Raw genomic sequence first — 21,281 nt, 5'->3', positions numbered from 1 at the left:
TAGCATTAAGCCATATGGAACAAAGGATCCCAGTCTGTGCTGAATTAATTGACCTCAGTCAGGGTGGTGGTATGGGGTATTACAATTTGCCTCAGCGTCCCCAGGCAAGGGATTCAGTATTTAGGCCTGGTTGCTATCCAGCGATTCCTGCTAGAAAGAGTGGGCATGCAAGTGTCTCCTGAGGACAGGATTGTGATGGCCTCTCCCCTAGTTAAATAGCTTTCCTACGCTCACTGGTTAGGCTCACACATGATGAATGAGGTGCCACTTAGATGAGGCATCAGAGTTAGGTGTTGCCTGTGGAGCCACGTCCAGCAAAATTTGACACTTTCAGGAAAGAAAGGGATATAATGGGAGAGGGACTTAAAGAAAGTGTATTGCCGTAATGGCCTTGTTCACCAATATGTTCCAATACCATATTTGAAAACTGTTTTATCTAACAATGCTGCACTGTACCTATTGTGTATTATTTCTTTTCTGAGAATTGGAGACGTTCCATTGATCAAAGTACTCTGTCGTTCTAATATTTTAATTAGCACTCCATTAAGTCTGGGACATATTCAAAATTAATATTCACTTAGTCTATTTTAACTGCTTTTGTTTTCAATCGATAGTGCTGAGGAAACCCCCAGTGACATATTCTTTGAAGAGCTCAATCCAATTGATTCTCTTATTACTTTTTGTGTGAATTTTATGCTCATCAAAGTGAAGGATGTTAGTTCTGGGGAATGGAACACCATCCATTTCAGGCACCCCGTGGTAGCATAATTCTCCCTCTATTTTATCTCGACAATGTGCTTCAGCCCCAACCTCAGATATTTTTCATTCCTCACACCAGCCATCCCGAGTGAGATTGCCAATTAGTGTCAAATTAGGGATGGTATTGTGGTAGTGGGAGATGCCCGCTATGAACTGGGACATAGGACTAAAACTGCTCAGACACATTTCACTATTACAGTTTAAGATACAGAGGAGATTTTTATCCCATTACTCAGGGCTGGATTTGAATCCAGGACCCTGAGGTGAAAGCTCGTGCATCACCCAATTCCCTGGCTCAATTGTTTTCAATTGGAATTGCACAAAAAAGGACTGTATGGTAGTTACTTGAAAGTGCAGTTCCACGGAGTGGTAAGGTAAATATTTGTACTCAGAATTCCTCACATGATAAGTTCCCCAATCGTAACTTCACTGTCGGAGGTAAGTCCCTTCTCTGAAAGTAGTAAAGAAAGATAATAAGAAAAGTCAGTCCAAACTGGTCTTCAATGCTACCTAGTAACTGGATCAGGAAAATAAACTAAATAAAGGAGGAAAGAAAGTGCTTAAAAAACTAGAAATGTTGATAGATTGGGAAACTCAACAGTTCAATTTCTTAATCATCCGTAAGTGTGGATGAATTGAAAAAATTCCAAAGTTCTTAATTGTTCAAATATTGACTTCTTTACAATTCCAGATGCTAAAGCACTTAGAATCAGTTAGTACAACCCAAACCAAAGCAAACTAAAGTTGCATATTGTAAAGACATCAGACTGCCAAACTAACTGATGGGCGCTAGTCCTTCCTCGTGATGATTCAAGACTTCAACAGGTATGTACCACCAGACTACCAGAAGGAAAATGTATCTCCACAAAATCACACTGCAACATGGAAGCTGCAGATCACCTAAAATAAATGTTTCTAACTTACGCACGTTGAAAGTCACTCCTAATTGTTAACCTCTGCCATCCTTGAAGACAAATATTTAATGAGACAAAGCCAATATTTACAGATGTCCAAGGATGCCAGCAACCTTTTGTTTAAGAATACAAGTTAAAATTCAAACTGACAATAGTCTTACGCAGATTTTATTCAAGACTATTCAGACCTCTCTGTATTTGGCTCTCGTCCCAATGGAATAGTGCAGTCAGTCAGCAATTAATAAATTGAATAATCAAGGCATTCAATCTGATAGAAGGTTAAACAGTCAATTTCAATACAAGACAGTCCTGCATTCTGATACTTTTCCCATCGTCAACAGTTGCACTTTTGATAATGATGATGAAGCAACGACCTGAATGAGACAGAATTTTCAGCTAAAACTTTATTTGCTAGCACCCACAATAGCCCACTTGGTAATGGCAGTCTGTAACTGCGTCAAACCGACTAAAAGGTTCCAGTGACAAAACCCAAGGTGTGCTGAGTGAGCTAATGTCAACCATGGGTGCAACTGTGGTGCTATAATTGGTCTCAGTGCCCCTTGATTAAGAAGGGTGAAAAAAATCTACCAAAATCCATGCTTCCGTTTGCTATCCAGTGTTTGAGTGGAGTGGAGACATTGTATAAATATTTGGGAGAGAAAGGGATTGAGAGAGAGAGTATAGTTTTTTTTTCCAATTTTGGGACTGGTCAGCTGGAATGCATTGGTTTCTGCCAGTCCTGCCAGAGTTTGATATTCTTAGCCTTCAAAGTGCCCATGTGTAGATACTGAGCAAGGACAGGACTGGGCTTGGTTATGATGGCACTCATGGTCTATTAGCCTATCAACAATCCACACCTAAGCTCACACATGATGACTAGCCATTCGTGCAAGCTAGCAGAGGGAAACCAGGACCGAAGGAACTTTACCCCAGCAATAGTCAATACCGCAGGAGGAGATAATTATTTTTTAAAAATAACGAATTGTGATGTTGTTTAGTACATATATCAAAACCTCAACCTGGAACTGCATACAGATATTTCCTGTCTAAATAAGATAGCATTAGTTGCCAGTGGAAACTTTGAACAGTAATCAGAAAGTAAGACAAGCTACAGATTAAGAATGAAATAGTCCTCCTCCTTCAGTCTGGATATCCTTGTATTACACTCAAAACACCAACTAATTGCTCACTTTAGAACTCACAAAAAACTTTTCCTTATCTAAAGCTTCTTTACAAGCACTTGCAAACAAAGTCCTGCACTTTCATATCCTAAGCAAGTGCTTATATGAATGGCAAAATATTTAACCATTACAATTAAATTTATCTATCATGGTCCAGGTGCTGGCAGCAAAGAAAAAAAGACTTGCATTTATATAGCACCTTTCACAACTTCAGGATGTCTCAAAGCACTTTACAACCACTGAATCATTTTTTGAGTGTAGTTACTGCTGTAATGTAGGAAACGCAGCAGCCAATTTGCGCATAGCAAGGTTCCATAAACAGCAATGTGACAATGACCAGATAATCTGTTTTTAGTGATGTTGGTTGAGGGATAAATATTGGCCAGAATGTTCTTCTTTGAATAGTGCATGTGATCTTTTACGTCCACCTGAGAAGCCAGACGGGGCTTCAGTTTAACGTCACATCCAAAAGACAGCACCTACTGTCAGTGTGGCATTCTCTCAGTACTGCAGTGGGGTGTCTGCCCAGATTTTGTGCTCAAGTATCTGGAGTGGGATGTGAACCTACACCCTCTGACTCAGAGGCGAGAGTGCTACCACTGAACCATGGCTGACACCCAAAGTCTCCCAACATCCATTAGCTCCAGAAAACAAAATATGAGAAATCACATGAGCAGTGCGAAGAGGTAAACCATATGATCTATGCCCACTTATTGCCAAACGATTAGCTGCTTTCTCAATAACTGCATAATCTATTTCCTCCTTCATTGGCTGTCAACTAGCAGGTGGAATATTTATTTTCTCTGTTTCACTAAGTTGTGCTAACACACTACCAAAGACACTATCAGAAGCACTTGTGTACAAGATTAATGGTCCAGACATGACTGGATAAAAAGAATTGTGCCTTAATCAAGGCAGTCTTCAGAGTGTAGAATATACACTGGAAGGAATTGCTCCACCCAATGAACTGATACAATCAATTGGCTTTCTTATCAAAATCAGAACCAAGTTGTTGGGAAGTAAGGCAAAATAAAAACACAAGCAAAAAGCCAAGTGCTCGGTAAGCTTATTCAGTCTAAAATAATCTCTTGTGGTTGTAACTTTAGGTTGATACTATTACAATTGATTCAAAAAATACACAACCCAGAATAGCATTATTATACCTGACAAAGCCTGCAGTTTTCCCCCTTAACCTTAAAACCGGCATTAAGGACAGGATGAAATCTCCCTTTAATCTATACAGCTATCTTCAGAGGTCTTTGAATACACTGCGTAAAGTGGACATTTGCCCTATTCACATAAAGGCACCAGCTGGAGATTCATCTGTCACCTGATTTTCCAGGTAAATTTCTAACGCCATGGCACGGGGAAAATTATAATAATTTTCTGAAGGTTAGATGACACTGCATAAAGAATAAAAAGTTTTCGAAAGCCTGGCTATACCTGGGGTTATGTAGTAGTATCATTTTTAGCCTCCAAAATTGATTATATAACTCCCATCTGGTCTGGAGTTACTATAACTTCATGTACACACTGAATTAAGGGACGTTTTACTATTACGCCCCAAATTATAGCAAAAAAGTGCCTAAAATTCTAAAGGATAAATTAGTGAGATATAAATAGGTGACTATAGGTTGGTGGATAATTCTTATTTGACAGCCATCTGAGATATTGATGCCTTTTATGTACATTGCCCTATTTTAAACCTGTTGGAAGAATGGTTATCAGACTTTGAAAAGTACTTGGGAACTCATATAGCCCAAATAGCATTTTATTGAATTCAAAGGTGCCACAGAAGGTGAAAAAAGCATCTTTTCTTTGTCAGGTTCAGCAGCTTCAATTTGGCAGTAGCTTGAAGCAAGATAGATTGTTATAAAATACTGGGCATAAGCCAAGACATGTGTTATCCATTCCTGGTAAAGCAAGCACACCTTTCTTTATCATGTTTAATTGATAATATTCAATGCAAAATCCACTTGTGGAATCCTTTCCCTTTAAGAAGACAAGTGGACTTGCCCTTAGCATTAATGATATTTTTGAGCTGGCCCATTCTGCAATCGATTTCTACTGAGTTGGTGCTGAGCTACAATAGGGGGTGTAATCATCTATGGCATTTTAATGCTCTACCAATGATGCTTTTCCCATGCCCTTATCATTTTTACCAGAAAGGTGTCTGAATAATTTCTGCATGGGTGCTTTTAGTCTAGCTCTGCTCAGTCAATATGTGAAAGATCAGTTTGAACACACTGAACGGAGCTTAATGTTTATAAAAAGAAAAAAGACAAAAGTTGTCAGCTGTGGTTCACTCTCGCCTCTGAGTCAGAAGGTTGTGGGTTCAAGTCCCACTCTAGGGACTTGTGTACAAAATCTAGACTGACACTTCAGTGCAGTACTGAGGGAATACTGCACTGTTGGAGGTGCAGGCTTTCGGATGAGATGTTAAACGGAGGCCCTGTCTGACCTCTCAGGTAGACGTAAAAGATTCCATTGCATTATTTCGAAGTAGAGCAGGGGAGTTCTTCCAATGTCCTGGCCAATACTTATCTCTCAACCAACACCTGAAAACAGATTACCTGGTCATTGTGGGACCTTGCTGTGCATAAATTGGCTGCTGCATTTCCTACATTGGAACAGTGACTACACTATATCAAAGTACTTCGTTGGCTGTAAAGTGCTTTGGGACATCTTGAAGTCATGAATAGACGCTATATAAATGCAAGTCTTCCTTTCTTTAACGTTTATAGCTCAGAATAGTCATGCACTAACTCAAGAAAGTTGGGTACATAAGGTGACTGATGCTAAAGTGAATTAATAAAGTCTCGCTGTTAATGATGGTAATTATTTCAATAGGAATCAACATGGTTGGCAAGATGTCACATTTGGCTGTTACTTGATCCAATAGTGGTGATCCATGGTTGCCACCAGGTTGAAGGTTATGAATCCATGAGCAGTTTTTTTTTTGACCAGTTCTGAGAAAACAAACCCATTCAACGTTCTTCTTGTGTTATCCAGCACGAGGAAACAAACATCTTCTGCCAGCAGAAAGCTAAAGCCTCTAATGAGAAGTCATCTGTAATGAATGGATTTAATCAGGTTCAATTATCGTAGGCGAGCTACTTACTCTGCACAAATGAGGTTTTATCTTTTCCAGCCAGTCTGCACAGTTGGCAAAGAACAGAATATGCTAGCGCTTTGCAGAAACTGAACCTTTACAATATCTCACTGCAGAGGGGCAGTAGTGCTCCTCCCACTCTGCAGGAGTTGTGATCAGCCCCCTCCTGTAGCCGGCTCCAAATCCCCATCTCCTGGGACTTACCTGAGGGCCACTTCCGACGAGGCAGGCGGCCGGCCATTGATGCCTTTGCTCGGGTGAGCTGCCCATGGAGGCGGGGTAAGCGCTGGCAGCTGACGAGGAGTGTGGTGATGAGGCCCGAGGACCAATATCCTGGGTCCAAAAACGGGCCCCGACTAATTGCTAGCCCGTCGAGTTCAAATCTACATCAACATGTCGTAGATTTCTGGAGAAAATTCTTGGTATCAAACCTCATGCTGACATGGGAGAGATCTCAGTCTCAGTATAATTATCTTGCACCACTTTTGTCTTTATTTATTTTACAAGCCCCAGGAAAAAATTCGCAGCTGCAGTTCTCCAGTCAAATCAAATATTCAGTATTCCCGTTGTCAGTTGCTAGACTAGAAGTTAGAAATGATCATAATAAATCGCTGTTGTAGCATCTTTGTGGAATTGAATGGTGGTGTTGAATAAACCCTTTTCAATTGTCTCACTCCTGCCATCAGACTGTTACAAAGCACTAGCCTGGATGGTATCATTTCCACAAATCTGTATTTCAAACATTATAACTATATGCAACTTTTCAAGATGAAAACAATGTATAATCGGTAAACCAGCACCAACAACTTACATTTATATGGCACCTTACCATTAAGAAGCATCCCAAGGCACTTCACAAATATATGTAAGGAAAATGGACAACAAGCCAGCAAGGCACATGTTAGGATGGCAGACTGATAGCTTGGTTGAAGAAACGGATCCTGAGGAAGCTTTGAGGGGTGGGCACAGAGGCAGAGAGAGGTTCAGGGAGTGAGTTCCAAAGTGCAGGACCGAGGCGGCTGAAAGTTTTGCCGTCAATCGTGGGGTGAAGGTAGGCGGGGATGCACAAAAAGTTGGAGTCGAAGGAAGGGAGCATTTGGCAGGGGATTATAGGGCTGGAGGAGATTGCAGAGATAGGGTGGAGCAAGGCCAGTGAAGGTTTTATACACGAGGACAAGAATTTTGCATTTAGTGCACTGGGGGACGGGGAGCCATTATAGCCGTCACAAATGGGGGCGAAGGACGGACATGACAGGATACTTTCAGAAGAGCTTTAGAGAAGTTGGAGTTTATGGAAGTTCACAAAGATATTATAAAGGGTTTCAGCAGAGTAGTGGCTGAGTTGGGCAAGTTGCAGAGGTGAAAGCAACGGGTCACCATCGGTGGCCTTGCCTTCAACTGTCTAAGCCCTACACTCTGGAATTCTCTCCCTAAACTCCTCCACCCACCATCGCCCTCTCCTCCTTTAAGACCCTCCTTAAAACTCATCTGTTGGATAAAGCTTTTGGTCATGTCCTCCCGACATCTCCTTTTATTGGCTCGGTGTCCATTTTCTTTTTCTGATTACGCCTCTGGGATAAATGTCCCAAATGCCTTGGGACATTTTTCTACATTAAAGTCTCTAAATAAATGCAAGTCGTTATTGTAAATGGGAGAATTTGTAGAAAAGTACTTTCAAACGGCTGATAAATATTTCAAATTTAAGCTGCAAAAATAAGCATTTATGAACCAGGCTGCGCAGATAGGCATTCAAAGTCTGTCAACCACATAGGATGTCATGGAGATAGGTGGATGAGACTACTATTACAGGCAATAGCCAATTTCTGCAGTTCTGATTGCCATAAAATATAGAGCTATCGCTATGGCAACAAAAGCCTGGGGGGGCCGATTTTGACATTTGGGCGACCGACTGGAGTGGAGAGGGGGTGGGAGTCGATGAGGGGGTGGGCGCAGGAGTGGAAGTGTCTGTCGGTGTGGTTGTGGGGGTGGGAGTGGGAGTGAATGTGGGAGTGGGTGTGGATGTGGGAGTGGGTGTGGATGTGGATATGGGAGTGGGTATGGGAGTGGGAGTGGGAGTGGGTGTGGGAGTGGTGTGGGAGTGGGTGTGGATGTGGGAGTGGGTGTGGGAGTGGATGTGGGAGTGGGTGTGTGTGTGGGAGTGGGTGTGGGTGTGGGAGTGGATGTGGGAGTGGGTGTGGGTGTGGGAGTGGGAGTGGGTGTGGGAGTGGATGTGGGAGTGGTGTGGGAGTGGGTGTGGGTGTGGGAGTGGGTGTGGGTGTGGGAGTGGATGTGGGAGTGGGTGTGGGAGTGGGAGTGGGAGTGGGTGTGGAAGTGGATGTGGGAGTGGTGTGGGAGTGGGTGTGGATGTGGGAGTGGGTGTGGGAGTGGATGTGGGAGTGGGTGTGGGAGTGGGTGTGGATGTGGGAGTGGGTGTGAGTGTGGGAGTGGGTGTGAGTGTGGGAGTGGGTGTGAGTGTGGGAGTGGGTGTGAATGTGGGAGTGGGAGTGGGTGTGGGAGTGGGTGTGAGTGTGGGAGTGGGTGTGAATGTGGGAGTGGGTGTGAGTGTGGGTGTGAGTGCGGGAGTGGGTGTGAATGTGGGAGTGGGTGTGAGTGTGGGTGTGGGTGCGGGAGTGGGTGTGAGTGTGGGAGTGGGTGTGAATGTGGGAGTGGGAGTGGGTGTGGGAGTGGGTGTGAGTGTGGGAGTGGGTGTGAGTGTGGGAGTGGGTGTGAATGTGGGAGTGGGTGTGAGTGTGGGTGTGAGTGCGGGAGTGGGTGTGAGTGTGGGAGTGGGTGTGAATGTGGGAGTGGGTGTGAGTGTGGGAGTGGGTGTGAATGTGGGAGTGGGTGTGAGTGTGGGTGTGGGTGCGGGAGTGGGTGTGAGTGTGGGAGTGGGTGTGAATGTGGGAGTGGGAGTGGGTGTGGGAGTGGGTGTGAGTGTGGGAGTGGGTGTGAGTGTGGGAGTGGGTGTGAATGTGGGAGTGGGTGTGAGTGTGGGTGTGAGTGTGGGAGTGGGTGTGAGTGTGGGAGTGGGTGTGAATGTGGGAGTGGGTGTGAGTGTGGGAGTGGGTGTGAGTGTGGGTGTGGGTGTGAATGTGGGAGTGGGTGTGAGTGTGGGTGTGAGTGTGGGAGTGGGTGTGAGTGTGGGAGTGGGTGTGAATGTGGGAGTGGGTGTGAGTGTGGGTGTGGGTGCGGGAGTGGGTGTGAGTGTGGGAGTGGGTGTGAATGTGGGAGTGGGTGTGAGTGTGGGAGTGGGTGTGGGTGTGGGAGTGGGAGTGGGTGCGGGAGTGGGTGTGGGTGTGAGTGTGGGAGTGGGTGTGAATGTGGGAGTGGGTGTGAGTGTGGGTGTGAGTGTGGGAGTGGGTGTGAGTGTGGGAGTGGGTGTGAATGTGGGAGTGGGTGTGAGTGTGGGTGTGGGTGCGGGAGTGGGTGTGAGTGTGGGAGTGGGAGTGGGTGTGGGTGTGAGTGTGGGTGTGGGTGCGGGAGTGGGTGTGAGTGTGGGAGTGGGTGTGAGTGTGGGAGTGGGAGTGGGTGTGGGAGTGGGTGTGAGTGTGGGAGTGGGAGTGGGTGTGGGAGTGGGTGTGGGTGTGGGAGTGGGAGTGGGTGTGAGTGTGGGAGTGGGAGTGGGTGTGGGAGTGGGAGTGGGTGCGGGAGTGGGTGTGGGTGTGAGTGTGGGAGTGGGTGTGAGTGTGGGAGTGGGTGTGGGTGTGGGAGTGGGTGTGGGTGTGAGTGTGGGAGTGGGTGTGAGTGTGGGAGTGGGTGTGGGTGTGGGAGTGGGAGTGGGTGTGGGAGTGGGTGTGGGTGTGGGAGTGGGAGTGGGTGCGGGAGTGGGTGTGGGTGTGAGTGTGGGAGTGGGTGTGAGTGTGGGAGTGGGTGTGGGTGTGGGAGTGGGAGTGGGTGTGAGTGTGGGTGTGGGTGTGAGTGTGGGAGTGGGTGTGAGTGTGGGAGTGGGTGTGGGTGTGGGAGTGGGAGTGGGTGTGAGTGTGGGAGTGGGTGTGAGTGTGGGTGTGGGTGTGGGAGTGGGAGTGGGTGCGGGAGTGGGTGTGGGTGTGGGAGTGGGAGTGGGTGCGGGAGTGGGTGTGGGTGTGGGAGTGGGAGTGGGTGCGGGAGTGGGTGTGGGTGTGGGAGTGGGAGTGGGTGTGGGAGTGGGTGTGGGTGTGGGAGTGGGAGTGGGTGCGGGAGTGGGTGTGGGTGTGAGTGTGGGAGTGGGTGTGAGTGTGGGAGTGGGTGTGGGTGTGGGAGTGGGAGTGGGTGTGAGTGTGGGAGTGGGTGTGAGTGTGGGAGTGGGTGTGAGTGTGGGAGTGGGAGTGGGTGTGGGAGTGGGTGTGGGTGTGGGAGTGGGAGTGGGTGCGGGAGTGGGTGTGAGTGTGGGAGTGGGTGTGAGTGTGGGAGTGGGAGTGGGTGTGGGAGTGGGTGTGAGTGTGAGTGTGGGAGTGGGTGTAGATGTGGGAGTGGGAGTGGGTGCGGGAGTGGGTGTGAATGTGGGAGTGGGTGTGAATGTGGGAGTGGGTGTGAATGTGGGAGTGGGTGTGAGTGTGGGAGTGGGTGTGGGAGTGGGAGTGGGTGTGAGTGTGAGTGTGTGAGTGGGTGTGAGTGTGGGAGTGGGTGTGAGTGTGGGAGTGGGTGTGAGTGTGGGATTGGGTGTGAGTGTGGGAGTGGGTGTGGGAGTGGGAGTGGGTGTGAGTGTGGGAGTGGGTGTGAGTGTCGGAGTGGGTGTGAGTGTGGGAGTGGGTGTGAGTGTGGGAGTGGGTGTGAGTGTGGGAGTGGGTGCGGGAGTGGGTGTGGATGTGGGAGTGGGTGTGAGTGTGGGAGTGGGGTGGAAAAGTAGCAGAATAATTTTATTTTAAGGCAAGTAATGATCTTAAATGATTTATCACTTGGCATGTATCCAAACACGAGTAAGTTGCTTACTCATTTTGCTGCTTTATTTATTTCTTCCATCTGTTGGGCCATCCTCGGTAATACATCATTCCTCGATGGAGTGATTTCCTCAAATAGCTACAATCATAAACATAGCAGGAAGGTTTTCCTCTGTAAATTTTGCAATATTGTAAATGTGTTCTTGATGACTAGCAGTTTCTTAAAAGAAATTTCTTATGCATCTCCTCCCATGATTCGTTTTGAAAAGGCTCCGTCTAGGGTGGAAATAGCTATTGCCCCAGAATTGATTCCCAGTCTACCAAATACAGTCTACTCACCATAATTCAAAGGCTATGTTTCACACTAAAAGATTGAATAAGCCAATAATTTGAATTCTGCAACATAAATAACACAACTAAGTGAGAATTTAGTGCTAAAAAATTGAATTACAAATAATCTGAATGAAGTAACTTTAAATTAGGAGTAGATTGTAATGACTAGATAAGAGCAGGGGATTGGGACTAATTAGATAGCTATTTCAAAGAGACAGCATGGGCACAATGGTCTGAATGGCCTCCTTCTATGCTGTATGACTTTATGATTCTATCTGAGGAAATCTTTCCCAATGAATGGACTGCAAATTAAATGACCTTGAATTTACCTGTATATACAATAAAGTAAAAGAAAGAACTTGAATTCTTTCAGTGCTTTGCAAGACCTCAGGATGTCTAAAAGCGCTTTACAGCCAATGAAGTACTTTTCGACATGTAGTCACTGTTGTAACGTAGGAAACGTGGCAGCCAATTTGCGCACAGCAAGTGCCCACAAACAGCAATGTGGTAATGACCAGATAATATGTTTTAGTGATGTTGGCTGAGGGATCTATGTTGTCCAGGACACCGGGGAGAACTCCCCTGTTGTGCTTCGAAGTAGTACCATGGGATCTTTTACACCCACCTGAGAGGGCAGACGGGGCCTCAGTTCAACGTTTCATCTGAAAGACAGATACAACAAAGGGTTAAACTTCAGTGTGCAAAACCTTAGTTTGTACTGCGTGTTGGTACAGGTGCAATTGCAGTAATGTCTGACTTGTGTCCATATACTAAATTTCCATATCAGACCCACAGTGGCACTCTCTGCACTGTGCCCATATGGTTATTTAAATCAACATGACTGCAGAATTTGTGCCAGAGTATAACTACAAACCTAAACCACCATTTTCTCCCCATCTATTCTTTTTTGATAACAGAGAGAAAATGTATTTTGTACTAGACTCTTGGCCGTCCTTTGTCTTTTGCTTTTATTTTGAATTGTTTTGCGACAACCCCTGCACTTAAAACAGCCCTGGTATTCATGACCATGGTTGACATAAATAAAGGCCTGGGTTTTTAAATGTGACAATCTGTCTGGGGCACTACCAGAATATTTTTTCTTAAGGACTTGAGGGATTATTTTCCAGAGTGTCCATTGACACCACTGTGTCAGACAATGAGTTGGAGATGGGGCGGGACTTACAGCAGGACTCACAGCAAACAGTCTATTTTACAGCAAACAGAGTCTACTTAAACAGCACATGACAGCAAACAGTCTACAGAGTCTATTTTAAAAAGAATCCCTATGAACTACAGCAAACAGAACTCATGACCGAAACTACAACAACGTCTCCCGATAAAAGCAGGGTGATTTCTCCAGCAAAATGCAGTGAGTGGAGGATAGTTACATAATGCAAATTATGTGCTTAAAATCGATCCCAGTCACTTACAGCAGAGCAGTCTCCAGGCATGATTGACGAGGGAATTGCCCAATCATCTCCATTCTGGCCAGGAATAGTGGTGTCACTATATGCAACCGTTATTAGTGAGCCTCACCCATTGGGAGTGCATATCAAAAATTCAAGCAGACACTGTGCATGATTTTACAACTATTTAAATATGCGTGTGAGAATGAATTGGAAAAATTACCCTAGTTTCCTTTGTGTTGGTTTTCCAGCTTTTCTACAGCCCAAAAGCAGAATGGATAGAGGTTGGGGCAAGGGAATAGGATTTTAATTTCTGTCTCAAGGTTTGCCTTACAACTGATCAAAAAGAAATCACTGAAAACCTTACTAACATTAATAATTAATGCCACCATTTCATAATACGCAGAATCCCAGTGGGGATAAAAAAAACAGATGTCTATTTTAAATATTAGAATTTGGGTGTCTGGTTTACGTTTTTAGAAATATCAGGTAGCCCACTTAAAACAATTGGGTGGACCAGTGCAAGACTGGGCAGGGGTCAAGCTTCCCCTTACCCTGTTAGGCACTTTAAAACTGAAAGGGCAGCAGGACAAGCTGATAATTCTGTGTGGAGCAAAGCATTCTTTTCGCCATTGCTAATGAGGCTTGTGCCATTTCTACCGATTGGATGTTCTGCCTGTATTGTTTTGCTCCACCATTGGCAGCCGTGCCTTCAGCCGTCTAGACCATAAGCTCTAGAATTCCCTCCCCAAACCTCTCCGCCTCTCCACCTCTCTCTCCTCCTTTAAGACTCTGCTTAAAACTCTTTGACCAAGCATTCGGTCACCTGTCCTAACGGTAGCCTTTGGCTCGGTGTCAGACTTTGTCTGATAACGCTCCCGTGAAGCGCCTTGGGACATTTTACTATGTTAAAGGCTCTATATAAATGCAAGTTGTTGTTATTGTAGTGTAGTTATTCATTGTATTAACTTAAAGGGGGAGGAGAGATTCTGTGGAACACTTTCTGTTTTAAGTTTCTCCTGTTACATAATTTTTAAAAAATTCATATACAAAAATATTTGTTGATTTTTTTTTTAAAAGCATCACAGAGATGATTATGTGACTTCGAACCAATCTGAGAGCATACATCTGAACAATGCTTTCCCAGAGTCGGGTATCTCCAGATGTGTACTCAGTCTTTGATTGCTTTCAATGTATGTGGCCTGAGACTCCTTTCCATCAGTAAAGCCATAGAAAGACCTGAAAAGCTGAGCTGAGCTGAAATATCTCTGATGGTGATAGAAACTATGCATTTTTTTAAAAAAAGATCGAAAAATATCTTTGTATATATGCATCTATAATTATATATATTTTGTATTATATAAAATGGGGGAATATGTTGAACAAAATGGTGCTGCCCCAAACTTTCCCCGCTCTTAAACATTATATAATAATGTGAACACAAAATGCAATTCCAATTTTCATCAACAGTTCATTGTTTATATCAAATATCTGTAGTAATGTATTGCTTCGTAAATATCAAGATGAAATTCATCATCCCTACCCACCACTGCCCCAAAGCTCACCTTCCTGTCAGATATAAGACCCGCACATGTTGTAAGTGGTGCAAATGCTGTATACATACTCCCACTGGAATTGCACGTACACGAGTACTTGTTAACAAGTCTGTTTGCTTCTGAATTGGGTTAACTGTGTGCTGCAAACTACTATTCCCAGAACACCGCACTGTTCTGAGGTTAATTATGAAGCAAATGCTTTCTGCAGTAGTGTCCTGAATGCTGGTAAGATCAGTAAACGCAACCTTTCAGGGGATTGGTGGCACTTTCACCTCCACCCTTTCACCTCTGGAACTTGGGTTCAAATCTAACGCAGATTGATGGATGAAGATATTTATCTCTGTGCTTTGCAATGAGATTGGATAGTCTAAATCCACTTTCCTGTGGGTGCAAACCAGAAAGTTGCCACTTATAATTTGCCACTAATTGGCATTATATCGGCAGCTTCGCAGAGATAAACACATTGATCTTCATGGCTGGTCTAGGAAATAGAAATGGTTTTCTATTAAAACATTTTTTTTGTTGGAAATGTTGCGTTCATTAAGGTGAGATATGTTAGTGCTGAGGAATGGAACGGCTTCCATTTCTAGAGTCCTGGCCAACATTTATCTCTCAACCAACACTTAAAACAGATGTGCAGGTCATTTATTTTTTATTGCTGTTTGTGGGAGATTGCTGTGCACAAATTGGATACTGCATTCCCTACTTTACAAAAGTGACTACATTTCGTAAGTGCTTCATTTAGCTGTAAAGCGCTTTGGGAAACCCTGAGGTCATGAATGGCGCTATATAAATGCAAGTCTTTCTTTTTTCTTTCATACCGCTATGGGACCTATTTTTCAGTTGCTGCCTGAGAGCTGGAATAACTCTGCCTCCTGAAAGCCTTCCTTTGCCTTTGATGTAGATCAAGATGACGAGAAGGAATGGTACTGAGTTCCAGCTCAGTCAAGATCTTGCAGTTAGGCAGTCTATGAATGGAGGCTGAAAGGCACGTTAGAGTAGGAAGTCTGCTGAAGTCTGTTGTCATGATCTGGAATGTCCTCCCCGTCTGGAGCTCTGATGAAGAATTTTACCTGAAACATTAAACTGTATTTTCTCTTTCAGAGACTGGCTCAATTGCTCTATCTTTCCAGCATTTAATTTTTGTTTTTAGACTACGTTATGAATGTCACCATATACCATACCATACAATACTATACTATCACATAGAATTGCATAGAATCTACAGCATAGAAACAGGACATTCAGCCCAACTGGTCTATGCGGCATTTATGCTCCACACAAGCATCCTCCCTCCCTACTTCTTCTAACCCTATCAGCATATCCTTCTATCCCTTTCTCCCTCATGTACTTATTTCGCTTCCCCTTAAATGCATTTATGCTAGTCGCCTCAGCTACTCCTTGTTGTAGCAAGTTCCACATTCTAACCACTCTCTGGGTAAAGAAGTGTCTCCTGAATTCCCTATTGGATTTATTGGCGACTATCTTATATTTATGGCTCCTAGTTTTGGGCTCCCCCTAAGTGGAAACATCTTCTCTATGTCTACCTTATCGAACCCCTTATAATTTTATACTATACTGTGTATACCCAATCTGAAAGTGTTTCAGGCTAACGCTGGTTAGAGTAAATGGTCCATCTATCAGCCTTGGCATCACTAACCTTGATCAGCACAAAATGTGCCCCAAAATGAAATGCATATAATTGTTAAAATATCTTTTTCTAAAATACTCCGTGGATGTGCCTTGCTTTGTTGGAAGGCTCAGGCTATGAATTCATCATTATTACCATGTTCCTTTGATTTCATTCCCAGGACTGCTGTACAAATCATTATTAAAACACTTGGGCAGTAAAACCCTACACACCTTACATGGGGCTATATACTTCGTTAGTATCAGGTGAGCCAAAAATCATCCTGCAACACTTGGCTGTTAATTTTAATAGTCCTTCTGTGTTTTCTTTACAAGAACCCCATGTGGTTTATTTATGTGCCGAGACAAGTTCCATTTCTGCGGAGCTTCTTGTGAGTACAAACACATTAAAGTAGGTGTTTTGTAACTTAAGAGTGAAGGGGGAGGTTCAGCAGAGCAGCATTCATTTTGACAGTAATTAAAAATGGACCTGCATGCTGGGTTATTGGAAGATCTTGGGGGTTGGGGGGGAGCAGCAGGTCCTGCAATAACTTAAAGAAACATTAAAAAAAAGTGAAGTCCCTTTTTGTGCGAAGGCAAATTTAATATAATGCCTTTATAAACAGAGGCATAAAGCAAGTAAGTTATGCTAAACCTTTATAAATCACTGGTTAGGCCCCAGCTGGAGTATTGTGTCTAATTCTGGGCACCGTACTGTAAGAAGGATGTCAAGGCCTTAGAGAGGGTGCAGAGGAGATTTACTAGAATGGTGCCAGGGATGAGGGACTTCAGTTATGTGGAGAGAGTGGAGAAGCTGGGGTTGTTCTCCTCAGAGCCGAGAAGGCTAAGATGAGATTTAATCAAGTTGTTCAAAATCTTGAAGGGTTTTGATAGAGTCAAGAAGGAAAAACTGTTTCCAGTGGCAGAAGGGTCGTTAACCAGAGGACTCAGATTTAAGGTAATTGGCAAAAGAACTAGAGGCGAGATGAGAAGAAAAGCATTTTACGCAGCGAGTTGTCATGACCTGAATGCACTGCTTGAAAGGGTGGTGGAAGGAGATTCAATAGTAACTTTCAAAAGGGAATTGGATAAATACTTGAAGGGGAAAAATTTGCAGGGTTATGGGGAAAGGGCAGGGGAATGGGACTAATTGGATAGCTCTTTCAAAGAGCCGGCACAAGCACGATGGGCCGAATGTCCTCCTTTTGTGCTGTATCATCCTTTGATTCCATGAAATGATAGACCTGTGTCAGGTAGAAATGGCCCTATGAAATGTTAGGGCTGCTGATGTTGGGGGTTTATACTGCTGGCTGGACTGCACAGCACTGGCGATAAGAGAGAGAGGCTATCGGGCACTCTGAAGTTAGTGCGTGCACAGTTGGGAACATAGGATCATTACTTAGTCTTTCGGTCCGTCGAACCTGCTCCACCATTTTGTTGGCCATGGCAGCTCTATCTTTTTAATCCCAATTCCCTGCCCTCATTCCAGATCCCTTGATATGTTTACTTTCCAGTTGAAAATTGTGATTGCAACCCTCTTTTCTGGCTGCTGCACCTCCCCTACTGGCCAGAAAGGGTCTAGGCAGACCAGTAAGGTGCAAGCAGAAAGGTTGCTCTGTATGATTGACTGAATGGTCAAGGAATTAGTGGTGTGCATCATTGATTGTCATCATTTGGTGCCTTTAGCACTGCTGCCTCTGGAGAAGCAACTGAATATCACTGCCTGAAGAGGTTCTCTGTTCCTCCACTAACATTTAAATACGGTGATGGGGGAGGGAGGGGTAACAAAATCTTTCCTTCCTTTTTTACTCCTAAGATTTAAATGTCCTGAAGCAATCATGTTCTTTTGGCTTGCAAGCCGGATTTGTTTCTCATTACAGGCTGTTGTGACGATCCTATCGGTCAAAGAAAGGCTTGCACTAATATAGCGCCTTTCATGACCTCGGGACGTCCCAAAGCGCTTTACAGCCAATGACGTACTTTTTGAAGTGTGGACGTAAAGGAACCCATAGCACTATTTCGAAGAAAAGCAGGGGAGTTCTCGGTCTCCTGGCCAATATTTATCCCACAACCAACGTCACTAAAGCAGATTATCTGGTCATTTATCTAATTGACTGCCGTGTTTTCCTACATTACAACAGGGACTACACTGAAGGACGAGGTCCCAAACTCACCAGCCTCATTTCCTGTTGCTCTTCTTTTTTTTCCCCATTTTTTCCAGGATCTCAAACAAATCTAATTCAATTAGATCATGGCTAATCCGTATCTGTATTTAGTTTTTGAATATAAATAGCACTCCAGAGTTAATGTGATGAGTCAGCCCAGAGCCCGTTGCTGTCTATGTAAATGAAAGTTCCGTGGCTTAAAGGGACACTGTCATCCAGAAAAAAAACGCATTGATGACTTGATTTTTATTTGGAGCAGGAGACGCATCATGTTTCAGTATTGACACGATGCTGCACTTCAACACAACTTACCTCGTAAAGCTTTATGTGTGGTTAGAAATGGTGCAAAACTTTCCAAACAGTTACATGTCTCTTTAATGTCTGTGTTGTTAGATTAAATGACTTATTCTGTTGCAGTTCCCTTTGTTGGCCCCCGCATATTGATCGGAAATTATTAGTAACCACAAAAACATTACTGGGAGATAACACTTCTGTAATGAAACCAATGTGGAGCTTAAATCAGCCATCCCTCCCTCTCTATCTCACCATTGCTCTTGCTTTCTATTCAATAAAATGTCACTTATTACAGTATGTTTCTCTCACAGCTAATTAGTTTCTATTCATAAAGGTTTCATATGTTCCTATTAATATTATCAGCTTGACTCCGTTGGTAACAATCTCATGTCTGAGTTAGAGAGTTGTGGGTTTGAATCCTGCTCCAGGACTTGAACTCATATCCTCAGTTGGCTTTCTAGTCCAGTGCTGTACGAAAGAAAGAAAGGCCTGCATTTATATAGCACCTTTCACGACCTTGGGATGTCCCAAAGTGCTTTACAGCCATTAAGTACTTCTGGGGTGTAGTCACTGCTGTAATGTAGGAAACTTGGCAGCCAGTTTGCGCACAGCAAGGTCCCACAAACAGCAATGTGACAATGACCAGATAATCAGTTTTCTTAGTGGTGTTGGTTGAGTTAGAAACATTGGCCAGGACCACCGGGGAGAACTCCCCTGCTCCTCTTTGAAATAGTGCCATGGGATCTTTCACGCCCACCTGAGGGAGCAGACGGGGTCTCGGTTTTAACGTCTTATCCGAAAGACAGTGCAGCACTCCCTCAGCAATGCACTGGGAGTGTTAGCCTATATTTTGTGCTCAAATCTCTGGAGTGTGACTTAAACCCACAACCTTCTGACTCAGAGGCGAGAGTGCCAACCATTGACCCACGTATGGTCAGATTTACTGTCCTTCGGATTAAAAGGAAATGTGGGCCTTCAATGGCAATGTGAAATACTGATACAGCAAGGGGTTCTCCCCAAAGCCAGCATGACCACATCCCCTCCCCCGGGAAAGCGAAAGGCGGGGGAGGGGATGACAAGAACAGCAAAATCATGCAATGTAAAAAAAAACGCCTTATGATTTCTGTTCACAAGAGATTTTCCCCTCGAGTTAAATTGTTTTTTAAAAAAAAAGATATAGGGCTAATGCAGCTTTAAATACAGGATAGGAGGCCATTATCATAGAGGCTCATTGCAAAACATTTGCAAATCAGTGATAACTTTGTCTTCAGAGATGGAGAAGAGGGTCTGCAGACTGACATTGTAAAATTAAAGCACCAGACACGATACAAATAGTGAGGTAAAATTATTAACAGAGGGCAGACAGATTTTCATTAAAAAGAAAAAGGGCGTGCATTTATCTGTGCCAAGCTCTTTTCATAAGGTTTTCTGTAAAACCACCAAGCAGATTCGGAAAGTTCTGCTGCCACCTATTGAGCACACGCAGACTTTGCTTTTTCTTCTCCCGTGCTGTTCCTCTCCATCTTCTTTCATTTTCTCCTCTCCTCTCTTGGACTCCAGAGCAAATTACTTTTTCCCTTCCCCCCCTAACTCAACGTACGCATGAGGGAGAAAGGAATAGAGGGATACAGGGGCAGGGTGGGTGGTGATGGGGAGGGGTGGGGGGGGGTGGTAGGAAGAGATAATTAGAGAGGGAGGATGCTCATGAGAAGTATAAACACAATCATAGACCACTCGGGCCGAATGGCCTGTATTTGTGCTGCAGATTCTATGTAATGTAATCACTGAGGCCAGTTGCAGCAGTGCCTATTACTGAGATTACCGAACACAACACGCTGCAGACACAGAAACGGGAATACTCATGCTCTGTGTGGACTGGGGGTAAAACTTATGCCGCACTACCCCCAAATCTTTACCCCACAGTACCACATCGGTCGGTGCATTTGTAAAACAGTCACCAATAAATCCAATAAGGGATTCAGAAGGAACCTCTTTAAGGTCAGAAATGGGGATGTTTGCTGATGATTGCACAGTGTTCAGTTCCATTCACAACCCCTCAAATAATGAAGCAGTCCGAGCCCGCATGTAGCAAGACCTGGACAACACCCAGGCTTGGGCTGATAAGTGGCAAGTAACATTCGTGCCAGACAAGTGCCAGGCAATGACCATCTCCAACAAGAGAGAGTCTAACCACCTCCCCTTGACATTCAATGGCATTACCATCGCCGAATCCCCCACCATCAACATCCTGGGGGTCACCATTGACCAGAAACTGAACTGGACCAGCCATATAAATACTGTGGCTACAAGGGCAGGTCAGAGGCTGGGTATTCTGCGGCGAGTGACTCACCTACTGACTCCCCAAAGCCTTTCCACCATCTACAAGGCACAAGTCAGGAGTGTGATGGAATACTCTCCACTTGCCTGGATGAGTGCAGCTCCAACAACACTCAAAAAGCTCGACACCATCCAGGACAAAGCAGCCCGCTTGATTGGCATCCCATCCACCACCCTAAACATTCACTCCCTTCACCACCGGCGCACTGTGGCTGCAGTGTGCACCATCCACAGGATGCACTGCAGCAACTCGCCAAGGCTTCATCGACAGCACCTCCCAAACCCGCGACCTCTACCACCTAGAAGGACAAGAGCAGCAGGCGCATGGGAACAACACCACCTGCACGTTCCCCTCCAAGTCACACACCATCCCGACTTGGAAATATATCGCCGTTCCTTCATCGTCGCTGGGTCAAAATCCTGGAACTCCCTTCCTAACAGCACTGTGGGAGAACCGTCACCACACGGACTGCAGCGGTTCAAGAAGGCGGCTCACCACCACCTTCTCAAGGGCAATTAGAGATGGGCAATAAATGCCAGCCTTGCCAGCAATGCCCACATCCCATGAATGAATAAAAAAAAAAGCACAGTGGTGAGAATGTGGAACACGCTACCACAAGGAGTAGTTGAGGTAAATAGCACAGATGCATTTACGGGAAAGCAAGATAAATACACGAGGAAGAAAGGAGTAGAAGGATAAGTTGATGGGGTAGATGAAGTAGGGGAGGAGACTCGTTTG

The sequence above is a fragment of the Heptranchias perlo genome, chromosome 6, assembly GCF_035084215.1.
Source record: "Heptranchias perlo isolate sHepPer1 chromosome 6, sHepPer1.hap1, whole genome shotgun sequence".
Taxonomy (NCBI): Eukaryota; Metazoa; Chordata; class Chondrichthyes; order Hexanchiformes; family Hexanchidae; genus Heptranchias; species Heptranchias perlo.
Note: the sequence above shows the minus strand (reverse complement) of the source record.